General features: G+C 43.4%; 1 non-coding gene across 1 annotated transcript; it reads left to right on the top strand.

Annotated features, from left to right (window-relative positions):
* The first annotated feature begins 14572 nt into the window (after positions 1-14572).
* On the top strand, positions 14573-14710 carry LOC119932701. Its single transcript, XR_005452442.1, has one exon. It is a non-coding gene; the product is annotated as a small nucleolar RNA SNORA7 (small nucleolar RNA).
* Positions 14711-20577: the final 5867 nt, after the last annotated feature.

Raw genomic sequence — 20577 nt, 5'->3', positions numbered from 1 at the left:
ATGGATCACTGAGAAACTACCACAGGCCTTTAAAGGTACCACAATAAGCACCCTTCTTCAAGAAGGAGAGAGTGCTGATTGTGTAACACTACAGGGCAATTTCCCTGATTTTCATTGTTGGAGAGGTTCTATGAAGAACACTGTTATTTGGGCACTTTCCTGAATCATAGTGCGGCTTCAGATCAAGGCACGATGGCAGATTTTTTTTTAAATGGAATTTAAGTTCCAGATGCTGTACTAAGAGCTGGGGTAGATACAAGCAGATAGGATCAATCATGTTTATTGTGCATTTACTGTGTGCAGAGCACTATGCTGAACATTTTGGGGAGTAATGATCTCAATTATGATGGGAGATTCTGTTAAATATAGCTCAGACAGGATTCAAGAGGGAGGGAATAAGAGAACCTGGTTCCCTGAATTAGCATTCGTCTTTGTCTTGAGAAGCAGCGTGGCTCAGTGGAAAGAGCACGGACTTTGGAGTCAGAGGTCATGGGTTCAAATCCCTGCTCCGCCAATTGTCAGTGGCTGTGTGACTTTGGGCAAGTCATTTCATTTCTCTGTGCCTCAGTTCCCTCATCAGTGAAAGGGGGATTAAGACCGTGAGCCCCCCGTGGGACAACCTGATCAGCTTGTAACCTCCCCAGAACTTAGAACAGTACTTTCACATAGTAAGTGCTTAACAAATACCATTATTATTATTATTTTTATTATTCAGGATCCAGAGATGAAGAAATTAGGGTTTATGGTTGATGTTTATTTGAGGGATGTGGGAATTTGAGGAGCCCAACAACCATTACAGAGGCAGGGGAGAGGAAACCTGTGGAAGGGGAAGATGGAATGACTCAGATAAGCTGGGCCAAAAACCAATTTTAATTGAACTTTGAGAGACAGTCCATTATAGATTATCAGATGGCCAGGGACAAAGACGCCAAGGGTCCTTCCTTCCTCTGGTCAGCTAACGTTTGGGCTCAGACTCAAGTGAATCTGGGAATATAGCCAATCACTTGGCTAGGAAAGTGAGGAGGGATCTATCGTGATTGATTCATTCATGAGCTGTTGGCAGTTGATTGTGTAGCTACCCTGTGCATACCGCTGCCTGAGTTTGGGATTAGGAAGCCTATGAATTTGGGCCTTTTAAGGATCCAGACCTGGGATAACCACGCATGCTTAGAATTTCCTTTCCTTTCCCAAGTGCTCAGTACAGTGTGTTGCACAAAGTAACAGCTGCACAAATGTCAGCAATAATCACAATAAGTGAACAGGTGGGAAAAGTTGATCAAATGGGGATCCAATCTGTGTATCCAAATGTGCATAAGTGTTGGGGAGTCAAGGGAGGGGTGAATAAAGGGTGTAAATCCAAGTACAAGGGAAGAGGAAATGAGGGCTTAGTCAGGGAAGGCCTCTTGGAGGAGATGTGTCTTCAGTAAGGCTTTGTAGGTGGGGAGATCGATCATCTGTTTCTCTGAGGAGGGAGGGGGTTCCAGGCCAGAGGGAGGATGTCGACAGGAAGTAGACGGTGAGATAGAAAAGATCGAGGTATGGTGAAATTGCTGGGAATTACAGTAATAATAATAATAATAATGGCATTTATTAAGCGCTTACTATGTGCAAAGCACTGTTCTAAGAGCTGGGGAGGTTACAAGGCAATCAGCTTGTCCCACAGGGGGCTCACAGTCTTCATCCTCATTTTACAGATGAGGTAACTGAGGCTCAGAGAAGTTAACTGACTTGCCCAAAGTCACACAGCTGACAATTGGTGGAGCAGGGATTTGAACCCATGACCTCTGACTCCAAAGCCCAGGCTCTTTCCACTGAGAAGCGTGTGGACTGGTTTGGAGTAGAGAGCAGGGAGGTGAGGTGACTGAGTGCTTTAAAGCCAATGCTGAGGTAGTTTCTGTTTGATGCAGAGGTAGATGGGTAAAAACTGGAGGTTCTTGAGGAGGGGGGAAACAAGAACTGAGGCTGTAAGATCATCGTGGGCAGGGAACGTGTCTGTTATATTGTTGCATTCCAGTCTCCCAAGTGTTAAGTACAGTGCCCTGCACAAAGCAAGCACTCAATAAATATGATTGATTGAACAGTTTTTTAGAAAAATGACCTGGGCAGCAGAGTGGAGTGTGGACTGGAGTGGGGAGAAACAGGAGGCAGGGAGGTCAGCAATCGAGGCAGGTTGGATATGTGCTTGGCTCGGTCTGGTAACTGAGAAGAAAGGATGGATTCTAAAGATCCTGTGAAGATGCTGACAGAATTTGGTGATGGATTGAATATTTAGGTTGAATGAGAGAGATGAGTCAAAGATAATAAGGGCTTGTGAGACAGGGAGGGTTGTTAGGCTATCTGTAGGGATAGGAAAATCACAGGGAGTCCCCCTTTTAGACTGTGAGCCCACTGTTGGGTAGGGACTGTCTCTATATGGTGCCAACTTGTATTTCCCAAGCACTTAGTACAGTGCTCTGCACACAGTAAGCGCTCAATAAATACGATTGATGATGATGATGACAAGGGTTTGGATGGGAAATGAGTTCTGTTCTGGACATGTTAAGTTTGAGGTGTCATAAGGACATTCAAATAGAGATGTCCTAAAGGTGGGAGGAAATATGAGACTGAATAGAAGGATCAGGAGATAGCATTCCAACAGGGGTTTAGATATACAGCCAATCATTCCACTCCACGTCTGCAAAAAGTCCTGTTGGGAATTGACGATCATCCTTCTGACACACTTACCTGTCGAAGAATAAGTACCTCTACTTATTAGAAAATTAGAAAATTTAGAAAATTTTCTAGAAAATGTTAGAAAATTAATCAGGTTTAAAAAGTGTTGCACTTTTATGGTTTTGCTTGATTTTTGCTATCCTTGGCCAGTCTTTGAAACCCTGATGCCTCTTGATCCTGAATTACTGTTACCACCTGGAGAAAAATCACAGAAAAAAAGAATTCAGTCTTTTCCAGGGACATATTCTATTTCTCTTTCACCTTGTTGCTGAAGGTAACTGAGGGAACTGGAATGGTGATGTATGATCCTCCTGGAGCCCCCTGAGCCAGCGGGGTGTCATTGTGTCAGCAGAAGCCACAAGGAAGCGTGCTACTCATTACTGAAACAGGCATGGGAGGGAATTCTCCACTAGGATTCTCGAGAGAGGTGGAAGTCAGAGTCCTGAAAGTGCCCGATGGAATCAGTTTCAAGGACAGAAGAATTTGTAATGCTTTCTCTAATTGTTCTCCCTTGGCTAAACTGAGATTGCCTCCTCCTCCTGACCAGCTGGGATACCACTCTGAAGAGTCAATCGATCTATCAGTCAACCTGTTTGATGTGGGGATAGATGGGCAACCATTAGAGGTTCTGGAGGAGTGGGGAAACACGGACTGAATGGTATTATAGAAAAATAATCCCGGCAGCAGAGTGAAATGTGGACTGAAGTGGGGGTAGAGAAGCAAGTAGGGTGAGGAGATGAGAGATTATTCAAGAAAGGCTTCTTAGGGGAGATGTGATTTTAGTGAGGTGATTAGCAAGTAATTTAGCCAGACAAGTCTTATTTCCTAATGCTTCACTTCCTACTGTCCCATCTCACACAGCGCTGACAGTAATAATAATAATAATGATAATAATAATAATAATGGTATTTGTTAAGCACTTACTATGTGCAAAGCACTGTTCTAAGCTCTGGGGGGATACAAGGTGATCAGGTTGCCCCACGTGGGGCTCACAGTGTTAATCCCCATTTTACAGATGAGGGAACTGAGGCACAGAGAGGTTATGTGACTTGCCCAAAGTCACACAGCTGACAATTGGCCGAGTTGGGATTTGAACCCATGACGCCTGACTCCAAAGCCTGTGCTCTTTCCACTGAGCCACACTGCTTCTCTGCTTCAGTAGGCAGGGAGGGAGAGCATGTAGTGAAGGAAAACCAGCCTTAGAGAAGCAGTGTGGCTCAGTGGAAAGAGCACGGGCTTTGGAGTCAGAGGTCATGGGTTCAGATCCCAGCTCTGCCACTTGTCAGCTGTGTGACTTTGGGCAAGTCACTTCACTTCTCTGTGACTCAGTTCCCTCATCTGTAAAATGAGGATTAAGACTGTGAGCCCCCTTTGGGACAACCTGATCACCTTGTAACCTCCCTAGTGCTTAGAACGGTGCTTGCCACATAGTAAGCGCTTAATAAATGCCATCATCATCATTAAGGAAACGGCAAACCAGATTAGAAGGTGGGTACCTTGAGAAGCAGTGTGGCTCAGTGTAAAGAGCACGGGCTTGGGAGTCAGAGGTCATGGGTTCTAATCCCAGCTCCGCTGCTTGTCAGCTCTGTGACTTTGGGCAAGTCACTTCTCTGGCCCTCAGTGACCTCATCTGTAAAATGGGGATTAAGATTGTGAGCCCCACAAGGGACAACCTGATCACCTTGTATCCTCCCCAGCGCTTAGAACAGTGCTTTGCACATAGTAGCACTTAATAAATGCCATCATCATCATCATCATCGTTAAGGTAACAGCAAACCAGATTAGAAGGTAGGTACCCCTCTCTCCAACATGGATGGAGTTATAAAGTCAAACATTTCAAGAGTTCCACCCCTAGAATCCTGGTAGAGATCCAGGAAACTGAAAAACTAACAGACCAGAGTAGTTATTAATAATATCAATGATAATAATAATTGTGTTATTTTTAAGTGTTTACTATGTGTCAAGCACTGAACTAAGCAATGAGGTAGATATAAGACAGTCAGGTCTGCATGGGTGTCACAGTAAGAAGGAGAATAGATATTGAAACCCTATTTATCAGATGAGGAAATGGAAGCTCAGAGAAGTGATTTGCCCAAATTCACAGAGCAGGTATGTAACTCCCAGGCTGATCATCATCATCAATCGTATTTATTGAGCACTTACTGTGTGCAGAGCACTGTACTAAGCGCTTGGGAAGTACAAATTGGCAACATATAGAGACAGTCCCTACCCAACAGTGGGCTCACAGTCTAAAATGCATCACAGTCTGATGCGTTTTCTCCTAGGCCATGCTGTTCCCTGCAGGAACCAGTGCTATGGGAAATAACACTTAAAAATAGGAATATCATATTCCTAGAATGAGTTCATTGGGAGAGGCCAGTTGTGGAGGCATAGTCCTCCGAAGCAGGTCTGAAAAGAGAAATCATTTTTTCAAACTTTAGGGTGGATATAGAATACCACGGATTGGAAATCGTTATCAGTGCAAGCGCTTAGTACAGTGCTCTGCACATAGTAAGTGCTCAATAAATATGATTGAATGAATGAATTATAATAATAATAATAATACTACCAATAATAATAAGGAATAATAATGGAGAAGCAGCATGGCCTACTGGATGAAACGTGGGCCTGTGAACTGGAGAAACTGGGCTCTAGTCTCACTCTGTCACTTGCCTGCTATGTGACCTTGGACAAGTCACTTCACTTCTCTGTGTCTCAGTTTCCTCATCATCATCAATCATCAATCGTATTTATTGAGCACTTACTATGTGTCCTTCCTCCTCCTCATACTGTGAGCCCAATGTGAGACAGAGACTGTATTTGGCCTGATTATCTTGAATCTACCTTATGACTTAGAAGCAGTGCTTGAAAAGCCCTTAGTATAGTGCTTTGCACACAATAAGCACTCAATAAATACAATTGGATGAATGAATGAATAATAATAATAATGATGGCATTTGTTAAGCGCTTACTATGTGCAAAGCACTGTTCTAAGCCCTGGGGGAGATACAAGGTGATCAGGTTGTCCCATGTGGGGCCTCACAGCCTTAATCCCCATTTGACAGATGAGGTAACTGAGGCCCAGAGAAGTTAAATGACTTGCCCAAGGTCACACAGCAGACATTTGGTGGAGCCGGGATTAGAACCCATGACCTCTGACTCCCAAGCCCGTGCTCTTTCCACTGAGCCATGCTGCTTCCCTGCAGAATTCACAGATCATTCTATGAATGACACATAGGAAGAAAATACTATAAGAAATAGCTCAGTTAATGATTGAGGAAAACTCTGTCTCTAAGATCCTCAAAGTCTTACCCTTGTTTCTTTTTGCATAGTTGAATTTCATGATGCCTTTGGATATTCACATCAATAACCCAGCATCTGAATCAGTATCAACCAATGATAGTTACTGACCTCTTATGGTGCGCAGAGCACTGTACTAAACACTTGAGATTACCAAGTTGGTAGACATGGTATCTGCCCACAAGGAGCCTACAGAATAAGCGATGATTTTTGTTACTAAATCTGGAGATGGACAGCGGCCTTATTATGAGCGGAGAGCACCTCATTCTTCCTCATTGTCTTCTCCCAGCGGAAACCGATAACCATAAATTCTACAAGCTGGTTTGAAAATGTTGGGTTCTGTTAATCAGTGTGAATAGGGCACATCATATGGAACACCAATTCCTATCCATCCACTGCTGGCTATCTTTTGGAGGGTTGAGTGCATGCCATCATCACAGCGTCTCTAATAATAATCATTACTACAGGTCAAACACTGTTGCAAGCACTGGGGTAGACACAAGTTAATCAGATCGGACACTGTCCCTGTCCCAGATGGGGTTCACAGTCTAAGTAGGAGAGAACAGGGATTACTTCCCCACTTCACAGTTGAGGAGCTGTGGCACTGAGAAGTTAAGTGACTTGCCCAAGGTCACACAGCTTTATTAATCTCTTCTGCGTTGGCTGTGTACATCGGCATTGCCTTGGGAATCAGGTCCTCCTGGATTTGCAAAGCCCTCATCTTAATTTCCATGGGTTTTAACATTTAATTATTCCCCAGGTACCCAGGGGAGCATAACAGTGGCTGTCATCAATTAACTGAATTTCACTTTTCAAGGATGGTAAAATGCCTCGTAAGTAGGATCGCTCAAACAGATGCCCAATACGAATCTTAATGCGTGGTATTATTGTGGCTCTTCTCCTGTACTTTCTGTCACCCCCTACGAAATCGGCCATCTTTGACTAAATGCACTGAACCCCATAATTTGAAGGATTGTCTGTTACATCAATTCCACTACATCTTTGCAGTCACAAATGACTTGAGCTTAAATTGGCAGATTAAGATGCTCTCCAGTTTCAGTGGGCTGAAGTTACAGAGTCCATCGGCTGAAATGAATTCTCAGGGGCTGAAATTGCTTGTAATTGAATGACACAGCAGACGCAAGCAGAATTCACAGACCTTCCTATGTGATTCCAAACATGCTCTGATCTTTTGGTGCTCAGACTTATTATAGAATTGCCGATCAATCAAAATGGTCACAGGTCTGTAAATAATCACACTTAAGCATCGGTGTGACTGTTATCCGGAAATGCTCCAGCTGTAAAAAGAACGGATAGTTTTTGATAAACCCCACAACCTCCTCAACCCTTTTATGATTACATACAGGTATTTGACTTTCTCGAAATGGCACATCTACAGTGTGATTACACGGGCCCTCTTGGGGTCAAAGAAGAAAAGGGTAGCTATGAAGAGAAGAATTTCAAATGCGGAAAAATTTAAGTCTCAGATTTCTAGCCGGGTTGTCTTTGAATGTATGTGACTGTAAATGTTAATACAATAGCCATTCACTCCAAAGTAATGGTTTTTATGGTATTTGTTAAACACTTTTCTAAGTGCTGGGAGAGATACAAGTGAATTAAGTTGGACATGGTTCCTGTCCCACATGGAGCTCGCAGCCTAAGTAGATGGGAGAATAGGAGAATTAATCAATCAACCAGTCAATCAATCAGTGGTATTTATTCAGCACTTACTAGGTGCAGAACACTGTATTAAGCACTTAGGAAAGTACAATAGAACACAATTAGCAGACATGGTCCCTGCTCATAAGGAGCATACAGTATAGCGGGGAACTGAGGTACAGAGAAGTTAAGTGACTTGCCCAAGGTCACTCGGCAAGCATTCGGCAGACCCGGGTCTTGCCTTATGCTGCCAAGTCACCCCCGACCCATAGTGAGGCATAGTGTACTAAGTGCTTAGTACAGTGCTCTGAAGCACTCAATAAATACGATTGAATGAATAGTGACTCTGGAGACACATCTCTCCCAGAATGCCCCATCTGCTTCTACAATCATTCTGGTAGTGTTTTCTGGGTAGAGTTTTCAGGCTAAAATTTTGGAATTGGTTTATTATTGCCTTGTTCCGCACGTAAACTTGAGCCTCCGCCCTCGACTCTCTCCAACACCGCTGCTGCCCAGCACAGGGGAGTTTTGACTGTGAGCCCACTGTTGGGTAGGGACTGTTTCTATATGTTGCCAAATTGTACTTCCCAAGCGCTTAGTACAGTGCTCTGCACACAGCAAGCGCTCAATAAATACGATTGATTGATTGATTGATTGGCCATTGCTCAAACTGGGAATGGAATGGCTATGCCTTTGCTTGACTCTCCCTGCCATAGCTGAGACTGGTAGAAGACTCTCCAGGTGTGAGAATTTCTGTTAGCAGAAATGCTAATTATTATTACTGTTAGCAGTAATAATAATTACTGCTAGTAATAATTTTGGTAGTCGTGAAATGCAGCATGGCCTAGAGGAGAAAGGATGGCCCTGGGAGTCCGGTGGTCATGGGTTCTAATCCCAGGTCTGCCACTTATCTGCTGCTGTGTGACCTTGGGAAAGTCACTTCACTTCTCTCTGCCTCAGTTACCTCAGCTGTAAAATGGGCATTGAGACTGTGAGCCCCATGGGGGATAGGGACTTTGTCCATCCCGATTTGCTTATATCCATCCCAGAGCTTAGTACAGTGCCTGGAACACAGTAAACACTTTGGAAACACCACAATCATCATTATTATTATGTGCCAAGCACTGGAATAGATAAAAGACAATCAGTTGGTTATGGTTCCTCTCCTACTTGGGACTCACAGTCGAAGTAGAAGGGAGTAAAGGTATTGAACTCTCCTTTGATGGATGAGGAAAGTGAGGCACAGAGAAGTTAAGTGGCTTGTTCAAGGTCACACAGCAGGCAAGTTTTGGAGCTGGGATCAGAACCCAGGTCCTTGCATTCTGAGATAATGATAATAATAATAATGATGATGGCATTTGTTAAGTGCTTACTACGTGCCAAGCACTGTTCTAAGCACTGGGGTAGATACAAGGTAATCAGGTTGTTCCACGTGGGGCTCACAATCTTCATCCCCATTTTACAGATGAGGTAACTGAGGTGCAGAGAAATGAAATGACTTGCCCAAAGTCACACAGCTGACAAGTGGCAGAGGCGGGATTAGAACCCATGACCTCTGACTCCCAAGCTCGGGCTCTTTCCACTAAGCCGTGCTGCTTCTGTAAACTAAACTCTTTGAGGGCAGGGATCATGTTTTCCAATTCATTGTTCTTCCCACTAAGCCATGCTGCTTATCAAAAATATGTTTACCTCATGAGTTTTTTTAATGGTATTTGTTATGCACTTATTATGTACTAAGTGCTGGGGTAGATACAAGATAATCAGGTTGGACACAGTCCCTGGCCCACACTGGGCTCGTAGTCTTAATCCCCATTTTACAGATGAGTTAACTGAGTCACAGAGAAGTTGAGTAACTTGCCCAAGGTCACACTACAGACAAGTGGTGGAGTTAATAATAATAATAATGATGGCATTTGTTAAGTGCTTACTATGTGCCAAGCACTGTTCTAAGCCTGGGGATGGGGGGGATACAAGGTGATCAGGTTGTCCCACGTGGGGGCTTACAGTCTTAATCCCCATTTGACAGATGAGGTAACTGAGGCACAGAGAAGTTAATTGACTTGCCCAAGGTCACACAGCAGACATGTGGCGGAGCCGAAAACCCAGATCCTTCTGATTCCCAGGCCCGTGTTCTATCCAGGAGGTAATACTGCTTCTCAAACGTTTAAAAATGATTAATTTGTAAGTCCAATCAATCATTCAATCAATGGTATTTATTGATTTCTTACTGTGTGCAGATAACTGTGCGAAGAACTTAGGGAGATAGGATATAATAGAGTTGGAAGATTTGATCCCTGCCCACAAAGAGCTTACAGTCTACAGGAGGACCCAGGTATTAAAATAAATTGCAGAGTTGGGAAATTTTAGAGTATAAGGATATAAGTGCAGAGGGGATGGGGTAAGCATCCAGTGCTTGGCACACAGTAAGCGCTTAACAAATACCACCATCATCAAAGTACTTAAGAACAGTGCTTTGCACATAGTAAGCACTTAATAAATGTTATTATTATTATTATTATTATTATTATTATTAAGGGGTACCCAGCCAAATGCATTGGTGGTAATGTGGGTAGGGCAGATGGGCAAATGAGGGCTTAGTCAGGGAAGGCCAGTTAACTTAGTTACAGCGATTTCTTTCCTGAAGTGCACTCAGTTAGGTTTGGCTGAGAAGCCAGGACTTCTCAGCAGACAACATGGCATTTGTTCTTTTCCCTGGTTTCTGCTGCAGAGAGTTACAGAGCGAGGGAGGGTGGAAAGACAATGAGATTGTGAAGCTGGTCTCCCTGCCATCTGTCAGCCTCTTTTCCCAGGATGATTAACGGACGGATCGGCTTTGGAGTCCGACCTTGAAGCTTGGCTCTGTCCTCTCCCCAGGCCTGGAAGCAGGTAAGGGAAGGTGAGGGCGATGGGGAGAGGAAAGACTGCAGGATCATGAAGAGAGACATCCTGACTCAGAGCAGAGGCGAGAAACGAGGGTAGAATCAGCAGGCGTATGTTTCATTTAAGAATTTTCGACCAAGAGAAATGCAGGTTTTTAAAAGTGTTTTTTTTGAATCATAAGTTCATTCATGCAATCGTATTTATTGAGTGCCTACTGTGTGCAGAGCACTGTGCTAAGCACTTGAGAAGTACAAGTTGGCAACACATAGAGATGGTCCCTACCCAACGGTGGGCTCACAGTCTAGAAGGGGGGACAGAAAGCAAAACAAAACATATTAACAAAATAAAATAAATAGAATAAACATGTACAAATAAAATAAATAAATAATAGAGTAATAAATACGTACAAACATATATACAGGTCATAAGTAAATGAGAAGTGCAGTCTTAATTAGGAGAAGAGCTCATATGATAACTGTGAGAGGTAAAAATGTAAGTTGGTAGATAGCTCCTAATTCAAGACTTTTTCAACATGCACAAATCAGAGGAATATGATGATTCAGTAATCGGAATTTGGGATCATCATCATCAATCATATTTATTGAGCGCTTACTGTGTGCAGAGCACTGTACTAAGCGCTTGGGATCACAGAGATTCAAAGGTTTCCTGAAGCAGTTGAGTCTGAGATTTGGGGTGGGTGTGTGTGTGTGTGTGTGTGTGTGTGTGTGTGTGTGTGTGTGTGTGTGTGTGTGTGTGTGTGTGTGTGCGTGTGCGCGCGCATGCAGTGACTTCTCAGAAGGAAAATAAAATAATGTAGATATAGGCTGGCAGAAATTAAAGTATCAATTCACGTACTAAGTGACAAATTGCCCAATTGGTGACTTATCTTTTGATTGCTGGAATAAGCATTCTTTTTTTAAAAACTGGGGTTAAATAGCATGATTGGAATGCTTATTTCCGAGAATATGTCTTTACCATTGACCCACTATCAACTGTTCCCCGGAAACCAATAATTTAAAGAGTTAATTCACAAGCACTAATATATTATTTACCATGCAGGTTTCCCATCATTGGTGAAAGTCCTTTGGCGCTGTTAATGTTGTTATAAAGCATTTATCCAGTTCCCCCAGAGTGCTGGGTTTCATACATGATATGCAACAGAGACTCAACTTCATGTCCACCAATGTGCATTTTGAAGGATAAGCCATGGGCTGTGAGGCCTTACAGGACTACGTAGCATAATAACCCTCTGGGTTCGATTCGGGTTCTTTACCGGAGGAGTGGAATGAGGAAGAGAGGAACTTTGGGAGAGAGAAGGAAAGGAAAGGGGGCATTAGGGAGGCAGATCAGGAAGTTCACAAGAGGATTGTGGTGGAATGGGAGAGGGGCTGAGGCCAGAACCTGAAAGAGGATTTGAAATTGGCTTTGTTTTTGTTTGTTCTGGCTTCACTGGAAATGGAGCTACACCTCTGTCACAGCAAAAAGCAGCAGAGATAATAATGATAATTGTGTTGTTTCTTAAGCGCCTATGGGGTACCTTGTTCTCATCACTCTCATGGCCCGAACCCTCACCTACGTCCTGCCTCTGGACTGGAACTCCATTCCACTTCATACAGACACAGCATCCCTCTCTCCACCTTTAAAGTCTAATTAAAATCACAACTCCCTCCAAGAAGCCTTCCCCTACTAAACCCTCATTTCCCCTACTCCATCTCCCTTCTGGGTCACCCCTGTACCTGGATTTGTACCCTTTATTTACCCCACTCAGCTCAGTACTTGCAAAGATATCTGTAATTTGTTTTAATGCCCGTCTCGCCCTTTAGATGATATTTCTTGTGGACAGGGAATGGGTTACTGACTCCATTAAGTTATACTTCTCCCAAGCACTTAGCACAGTGCTTTGCACACAGTAAGTACTCAATACATTTGATTGGTTGGGGTGATAAATCAGTTGCCAAGATAATCAGATACAAGATAATCAGGTGAAACACAGTCCCTGGCCCAAATGAGGTTCAGAGTCTAAGTAGGAGGCAGAACAGGTGCTGAGTCCCCTTTGTGTAGATTTGAAAACTCAGGAACTGAGAATCGATAAATCTATCAGTGGTATTTATTGAGCAGTTACTGCGTGCTAATCACTTGAGAAAGTACAGTATGGCAAAGTTGGTAGATGTGATCCCTGCCCATAAGGAGCTTACAGTCTATGGGGGGAGACAGACACTAAAATAAATTACAATAGGGAAATAGTAGAGTCTAAGGATATTTACATAAGTGCTGTGATGCTGGAGTGAGTATCGAAGTATTTAAGCAATACACAGTCAAGTCAGGGAGAAGGGTGGATATGGGAAATAAGGGATTAGTCAGGGAAGGCTTCTTGGAGGAAGTGTGGCTTTAGAAGGATTTTTAAAGTGGACTGCTGGATATGAAGCGGGAGGGAGTTCCAAGCCACGAGAGGAAGCGAGCAAGGGGTTGGCAGTGAGATAGACGAGAGTGAGGTGGAGAAATAAGGAAATGTGTGGGTTGGGTTATACTGGATCAACAAGGTAAGGTATGGGAAAAAGAGCTGATTGAGTGCCTTGAATCCAATGGTGAGGAGTTTCTGTGGGCTATGAAGTTGAACGGGCCCCCCCGTTAAAGGTTTTTGAGGAATGGGGAGATACGGACTGAACGTTTCTCTGAAGGATAATCCAGGCTCCAGTGTGAAGTACGGACTGGAGGGAGGAGGGAAAGGGTTCAGGGAGGTTGCTGAGTGGTCTGATGCCGTAGGCAAGGTGGGCAATGATGCGTCTGTGGATCAGCGTCGTAGCAGTTTGGATGGAGAGGAAAGTGCCGATTCTAGGAATGTTGTGAAGGTAGAACCGATGGGATTTCATGACAGATTGAATGTGTGGACTAAATGAGAGAGAGGAGTTGAGGATAATGCTAATATTTCCGGCTCGTGAGACAGGTAGGATGGTGGTGCTGTCTACAGTTAAAGTAAGTCCAGGTTTAGGCGGAAGATGTGGAGTTCTGTTTTGCATATGATGGTGATAAAGGCATTTTTGAAGTGCTCACTATGTCCCAGGCACTCTATTAAGCGCTGGGGTGGATACAAGAAAATTAGGTTGTACATGGTGAGGCTCACGGTCTTAAATCCCCATTTTACAGATGAGGTAACTGAGGCACAGAGAGCTTAAGTGACTTGCCCTAGGTCACACAGCATGCTTCTACGTTTGAAGTGTCAGCCATACATCCAAATCTAGAGAAGCAGCGTGGCTCAGTGGAAAGAGGCCGGGCTTTGGAGTCAGAGGTCATGGGTTCAAATCCCGGCTCTGCCAAGTGTCAGCTGTGTGACTTTGGGCAAGTCACTTAACTTATCTGTGCCTCAGTTACCTCATCTGTAAAATGGGGATGAAGACTGTGAGGCGCCCCGGGACAACCTGATCACCTTGTAACCTCCCCAGCACTTAGAACAGTGCTTTGCACATAGTAAGCGCTTAATAAATTGCCATTAAAAAAAAACAAAACTAGAAAGATGGCCTGAAGTCAAGAGGAAACGTGGGATTGCAGAGAAGGAGAGAGGTCAGAGCTGGAGAGGTAGATTTGGGAATCACCCGTGTAACGATGAAAGTTGAAGTCAGAGGAGCAAAGAAGTTATGTAACTGACCAAAGGTCACAGAGCAGGCAAAGTGTGGAGCTGGAATTAGGACCCAGGATCTCTGATTCCCAGGTCTGTACTCTTTCCCAGGCCCCTTATCTTCCATCTGACATCTCTCAATCAATCAAACAATCAATCAATCGTATTTATTGAGCGCTTACTGTGTGCAGAGCACTGTACTAAGCGCTTGGGAAGTACAAGTTGGTAACATATAGAGACAGTATTGTCCTCCTGCTGTCTCTCACTAACTCCTATTGGCCGGGGCCTTCTTTCTCTCCCAGTGGAAGGATGTCCATGGGTTTCATTCCCTGTCCCCCTGACTCAACCCCATTTTTTTTTTAACGGAGAGTTTCAGGCAGAATTTAAAACCTCCTAAGTGTCATTGAATCCCTCTCAGGGTTGCCCCTGGAGAGTTTCCAGTCCTCTACTAGTCTCGGTTACGGGAGGGAGAGTCAAGCGGAGGCCTATCCATTCCACTCCTAGCTTGGGAAGTGGCTAGCCAGTGGAAGGCAATCTGCTACAAGTCAAAACTCACCTATGCTGGGCAGCAGTGGCTTGGGAGAGAGTGAAGGCAGGAGACGCGAGTTTACTGTGCAGAAGGCAGCAATGGTAAACCACTTCCCTATTTTTACCGAGAAAAATCTACGGATACACTACCAGAACAATTGTAGATGGAGAGCGGGGCGTTCTGGGGGATATGTGCCCATGGTGTCGCTATGGGTCGGAAACAACTCGACGGCATAAGACAAGTGTCATTGAAGTCAGTTCTTATATCACCCCTCTCCAAATTCATTCTGTGGGAAATAATGGCTATATTACAGACTACATCCCATTTTGAGCAAATGCTCGCCCCAGTCCACCCACTGCCCGCAGCAATCTCTGAGTTACAGTCAGCATCCTCTAATGTTATCAGATGGTTCCCTAGGAGATATCCTAAATGGACAAGTTTATTATTTGGATGCTTGAGTTGGGCGATATCTACGAGCACTAAATATCTCTTTTGTTCACTCCAAGCCACACTGCCCTTTTTCAGTGGTCATTATGCTTCCCAGGGGGTCTCTAATAGCTACTAATGAGGTAAGAGAATGACTCAGGCACTTTTTCATATCCCTCAGGGCTTCTGTGTCTGAGCTCGGCTTGGTGTTTGATGGCATTATTAGTTTTTCCCATCGCGCTCTTGCTGCATGCAAAGCTCGTTCAAATGTTTCCATCTCAAATTTATGGATTTTCTAAATTGCAAAATAAATTACGAATAGGAAGATCACTACATGATCCCATTCTGTGAAAAATAGTTTCCTTCCTGGGAGGATGGACAAAATTCACTGATGATTCCAGTATTTTCGACGGCATGGGACAGGTTGCATTGTAAGTAGAAGATTGCGTTGCCCGGTGGGCAATTTTACCTCCTTTCTTTGATTTTTCTCCCATTACAGAAATAGCTAAATATAGTTACTTGGTGATTTTACATAATGTGATGAGCACACAAAGCACCCCCAAAGTTTATGAGGAGCTGGGATTCCTGCGGAAGGAGAGGTTGACAACTTGGGAATTATCCATCCAAAGATACAATTTCTAATCTGTCAAAATTGCTTTCCTTGAGAAAGCCTGATTACATTAGCATGTTCTCTATCTGATCTGAGTGCCTCACATCAAAGTTTTCTTCTTATAGCTGTCACCCAAGCTAATCATAGGTTCCTGAGGGCAGGAAATACCTAAAATCTTTTTTTTTTTCCTATAAGTTAATTTTTAAAATAAAGGATCTATACCTAGGTGTAGACTTTGAGAGAGTTGGCAACAAAAAATACCAAAATGGATTCAAAAGAATATTTTTTGTGGAAGCCAAGAGATCTAAAGTGTGTATTAAACAATTGGCTTCTTGAGGCTAATTGTCTTCCTGAAAAGGTGATTTGGCTCAGTAGAGCTCAAGGACTGGAAATAGAATTATTTGGGTTCTAATCCCCGTTCTACCACTGGACTGCTGGGTGACCTTGGGCAAGTTACTTAACCTCTCAGTGGAAGAGCTTCAGTTTACTCATCTGTAAAATGGGCATAAAGTAGGTTGTGAGCCTTGTGTGGGGAAGCTCCTTGGGGGCAGGGAATTTGTCTTTTATATTGTACTCTCCCAAGTGCTTAGTACAGTGTTCTGCACACAGTAAGCGCTCAATAATTATGACTGACTGATCTGGCCTCGTATCCGCCCCAGCACTTAGCACCTTGTAACTCCTTAATAAAAAGTTGCTGACACACAAAGGGAAGAAAATCTGTGACTTTTGGTTATTAAAACGGTTCCTTTTAAAAAGGATTCAAAGGGATCACATACAGTGTTAGTGAAAATGAACAATCCCACATTCTTGGCCTTGTTTAGTTTTGCAGCTATAGTCATTAGGCAAAGTCTAGAATGCTCAGATGCTTTATAGTTAGTCGGCAAAATATAAAGTAAATGGCTAGCCCGACTTGGAACTTTTGGTCCAGCTTGGTAAAAGGTCCCTGAAAATGGCGAAGATTGTAACTTTGTTCCTTGGGAAAGAAGCACAGTCTAGAGGAATTAGGAGTTGGGAGATCTGGCCTCTAATTACACCTTTGCCCCCTGGCCTGCTGTGTGACTTCAGACAAGCCTCTTACCTTCTTCAGGATTCAGTTTCCTCATCTTGCAAAGTGATTATCTGACACCTACCCCAGCATTTAGCACATAGTAATAGTGATGATGATGATGGTATTTGTTAAATGGTTACTGTTTGCCAAGCACTGTTCTAAGCTCTGGGGGAGACACAAGGTAATCAGGTTGTTCCATGTGGGGCTCACACTCTTCATCCCCATTTTACAGATGAGGTACCAGAGGCATAGAGAAGTTCAGTGGCTTGTGCAAAGTCACACAGCTGACAAGCTGCAGAGCCGGGATTAGAACCCATGACCTCTGACTCTCAAGTCCATGCTCTTCCCACTAAGCCAATTACCACTGCTATGACAGTAGCTTGCAAAGGGTATTTCAAATATTTGCAGCTGATAGGACAGACACTGAGCTTTACCCAGTGACTTTTACCCAGAGAGTGACACTGAGTTTTAGAGAAGCAGCGTGGCTCAGTGGAAAGAGCACGGGCTTTGGAGTCATAGGTCATGGGTTCAAATCCTGGTTCCGCCAATTGTCAGCTGTGTGACTTTGGGCAAGTCACTTTACTTCTCTGGGCCTCAGTTACCTCATCTGGAAAATGGGGATTAAGACTGTGAGCCCCCTGTGGGACAACCTGATCACCTTGTAACCTCCCCGGTGCTTAGATCAGTGCTTTGCACATAGTAAGCGCTTAATAAATAAAACGCTTACTGTCCCAGGTGAGCTCACAGTCTGAATCCCCATTTTACAGATGAAGTAACTGAAGCACAGAGAAGTAAGTCACACAGCACACAGTAGCTGAATCGGGATTAGAACCCATGACCTTCTAACTCTCAGGCCCATTTTCTATCCACTGTGCCATGCTACTTTGCTAAGTGCTTCTTCTGCATGTTTCACTGAATCCTCCCCATTTCCGTTCAGCATTTCACAGGCATTTGGGTATCCTGCCAGACTTCATTCTGCAAACACTCCCAACTCAGCAGAGCCAAGAGGGAGAAGGATTGATGTTCTGTCCCACCCACTTATAATAATAATGGCATTTATTAAGCGCTTACTATGTTCAAAGCACTGTTCTAAGCGCTGGGGAGGTTACAAGGAGATCAGGTTCTCCCACGGGGGGCTCACAGTTTTGGAAGGAAGGAGGAGGTGGAAGAAAGCAGTAAGCTCACTGTGGGGAGGGAATGTGTCTGCCTGCTCTGTTGTACTTTCCTAAGTGCTTAGTACAGCGCTCTGCACATCGTAAGCACTCAATAAATACCATTGATCAATTGGATGATGATCTTCCCCCTTTCTCTCCCAAGTCCTTGGGGGTTTGGGCTGGGAGAAAGGGAGAAATGATCAGGGCCCTGGAAGTCAGAGGACCTGGTCCTAATTCTGGCTCCCTCAATTGCTTGATGTGAGAACTTGGGCAAGTCACCTAACTTCTCTGTATCTCAGTTTCCTCATCTGTAAAATGGGGATTCAGTTCCTAGGTGGAATATTCCTCCTACCTAGACTGTGAGCCTTACATGAGATAGACTGTGTCTCATTTGATTAACTTGTATCTATCCCAGCACATAGAGCAGTGCTTGAACAAATACAATGATGTTAATGATGATGATGATGATGATGACAGTAATAATAATAATTCTGGGGTTTGGATGGAGTTCTGAGGGATAACAGGGAGGAAGGAGTTAGAGGAGAGGTTTGTTTAGGCAAGGAAGGAGTGGAAGAAGGAGGGAATTAGATCCCTCATTGCAAATTTGCAATTTGATCACTTTACTGTAATTCATTCATAAATATGGAGGAGACGTGTAAACCTATTTTTCTAGGTGTGTGGTACCAAGAGGCTAAGTTCAGTCCGGAGAAATCTTGTAACAGAAAATTTGTCACAGCTCTGTGAGCGCTTTAAGCAGATGTGGACCATTTCATTCCTAAAATCCATTTCCTGGTCAAAGTTGTTGACAGAAATGGTGGTTCTGTAAATACAAACAGATAGATATAGCATATTTCTGCTTTAGTAATCCACTCAATTTATCTCCATTTCTCTAAGCTAAAGGAGACTGAGTTTTCAGAAAACAGTATTTCTGCACCAACAGGATACCTGGATCAAAATAAGACCTCACCTGAAGCCCAACCCTTTCGAACTTTTTCAATGTTTGATTTGGTTTTACTCTTTTTGCCTTGACAATTACTTCCTTTTTCCCCTTCTTTTACAGAAGTATATATATGTACAGGTCAGCACTTGATGGCACGTATATTGGGGAATGAGGTTTTGAAGCTGCCTTGAAAGATGGTAAGGGCATATTAGAGAATGTCAGGCCATACCAACTTCAGAGATTTGCAACATTTTGTAAATAGATGCTCAGTATTTCGACTGAAGGGAAACAATTTCTCCTGAGTGTCAGATAAAAAAAAAAACACGTTTCCTGGTAAAATTAGGTCTACACAGTCATATGGGTGAAAACTGGCTGAAAGACCGTAAGCAGAAGGTAATGATAAATGATCCTGAGCCTGATTCTCCTAGAGTTTGAGAGGTGTATAAATTCAGGATGCTGGGAGGTCGTGGAAGGAAAGAGTTGTAAACACAGACCATCACTCAAGCATTCTAGTTTATGATTCCCTTGTCCCATACAATTCCATGGCCCTGACCCATCATGCCCTCCGAAAGAAGAACATGACAAGTCATTTAAAATTAAACCCCTAAAGCCTAATCCAGTCATCTCTGTTCCCCAGAATTGAATTTAATCTCTTGACATTCCCACACTTCAAAAATCCTCATTAGGTGTAGTGATGGGGCTGGAGATTGGGTAAAGTGAGGACTTAAGGTAGGGGGAAAAATAAAGGGGATGATTAGTTTCCTCATTAATAAGACTTGGTTATGGAATATTCAGCAATGCAATCAATCAGTCGATAGAAGCAGTGTGATCTAGTGGAAAGAGCACAACCCGGGTGTCAGACAATCTGGGTTCTAATTCTGGCTTCTTATGTGTGACCTTGAGCAAGTCACTTAACTTCTCTTTGGCTAAGTTTCTTCAGCTGTGAAATGGGAATTAATTGACCATTCTCCCTCCTGCTTAGACTATGAGTCTCAGGTGGGATAGGGATAATAATAATAATTTTGGTATTTGTTAAGCACTTACTATGTGCAAGGCGCTGTTCTAAGCACTGGGGAGGATGCAAGGTGATCAAGTTGTCCCATGTGGGGCTCACAATCTTAATTCCCATTTTACAGCTGAGGTAACTGAGGCACAGAGAAGTTAAGTGACTTGCCCAAAGTCACACAGCTGACAAGCGGCAGAGCCGGGATTTGAATCCATGACCTCTGACTCCCAAGCCCGGGCTCTTTCCACTGAGTCACGCTGCTTCTCTGGTGTCCAATCTGCTTATTTGTATCCATCCCAGCACTGAGAACAGTGCTCAACATGACACGTAGTAAACAATTAACATATATTATTATTTTTATTATCATTATTATTAATCGAAGCCTTACTCTATGCAGAGCACTAAATTAAGCATTTGAGGCAGTGCAATAGAGTTGGTAGACACGATCCCTGCTCTCAAGATGTTTATAACTCAGCAACAAGACAGACACTAAAATAAATGACAGGCAGGGAGAAGAAAGAGAATTTTTTGGTGATTTACCTCTAAATGCTTGGTTTTTGTTAATGGATTACTAAATTTTTCAGATTTAAGCTCATTTTCACTCAGTCTGCATTTTTTTTCAAGTTTTAATTTTAATGCTATTTATTAAGCACTCACTATGTGCAAGGCACCGCAATAATCTCTGGGGTGGTTACAAACG

The sequence above is a fragment of the Tachyglossus aculeatus genome, chromosome 9 (genome assembly GCF_015852505.1).
Source record: "Tachyglossus aculeatus isolate mTacAcu1 chromosome 9, mTacAcu1.pri, whole genome shotgun sequence".
NCBI lineage: Eukaryota > Metazoa > Chordata > Mammalia > Monotremata > Tachyglossidae > Tachyglossus > Tachyglossus aculeatus.
The sequence above is the reverse complement of the archived record's forward strand: the minus strand, read 5'-3'. Positions and strand labels throughout refer to the sequence as shown.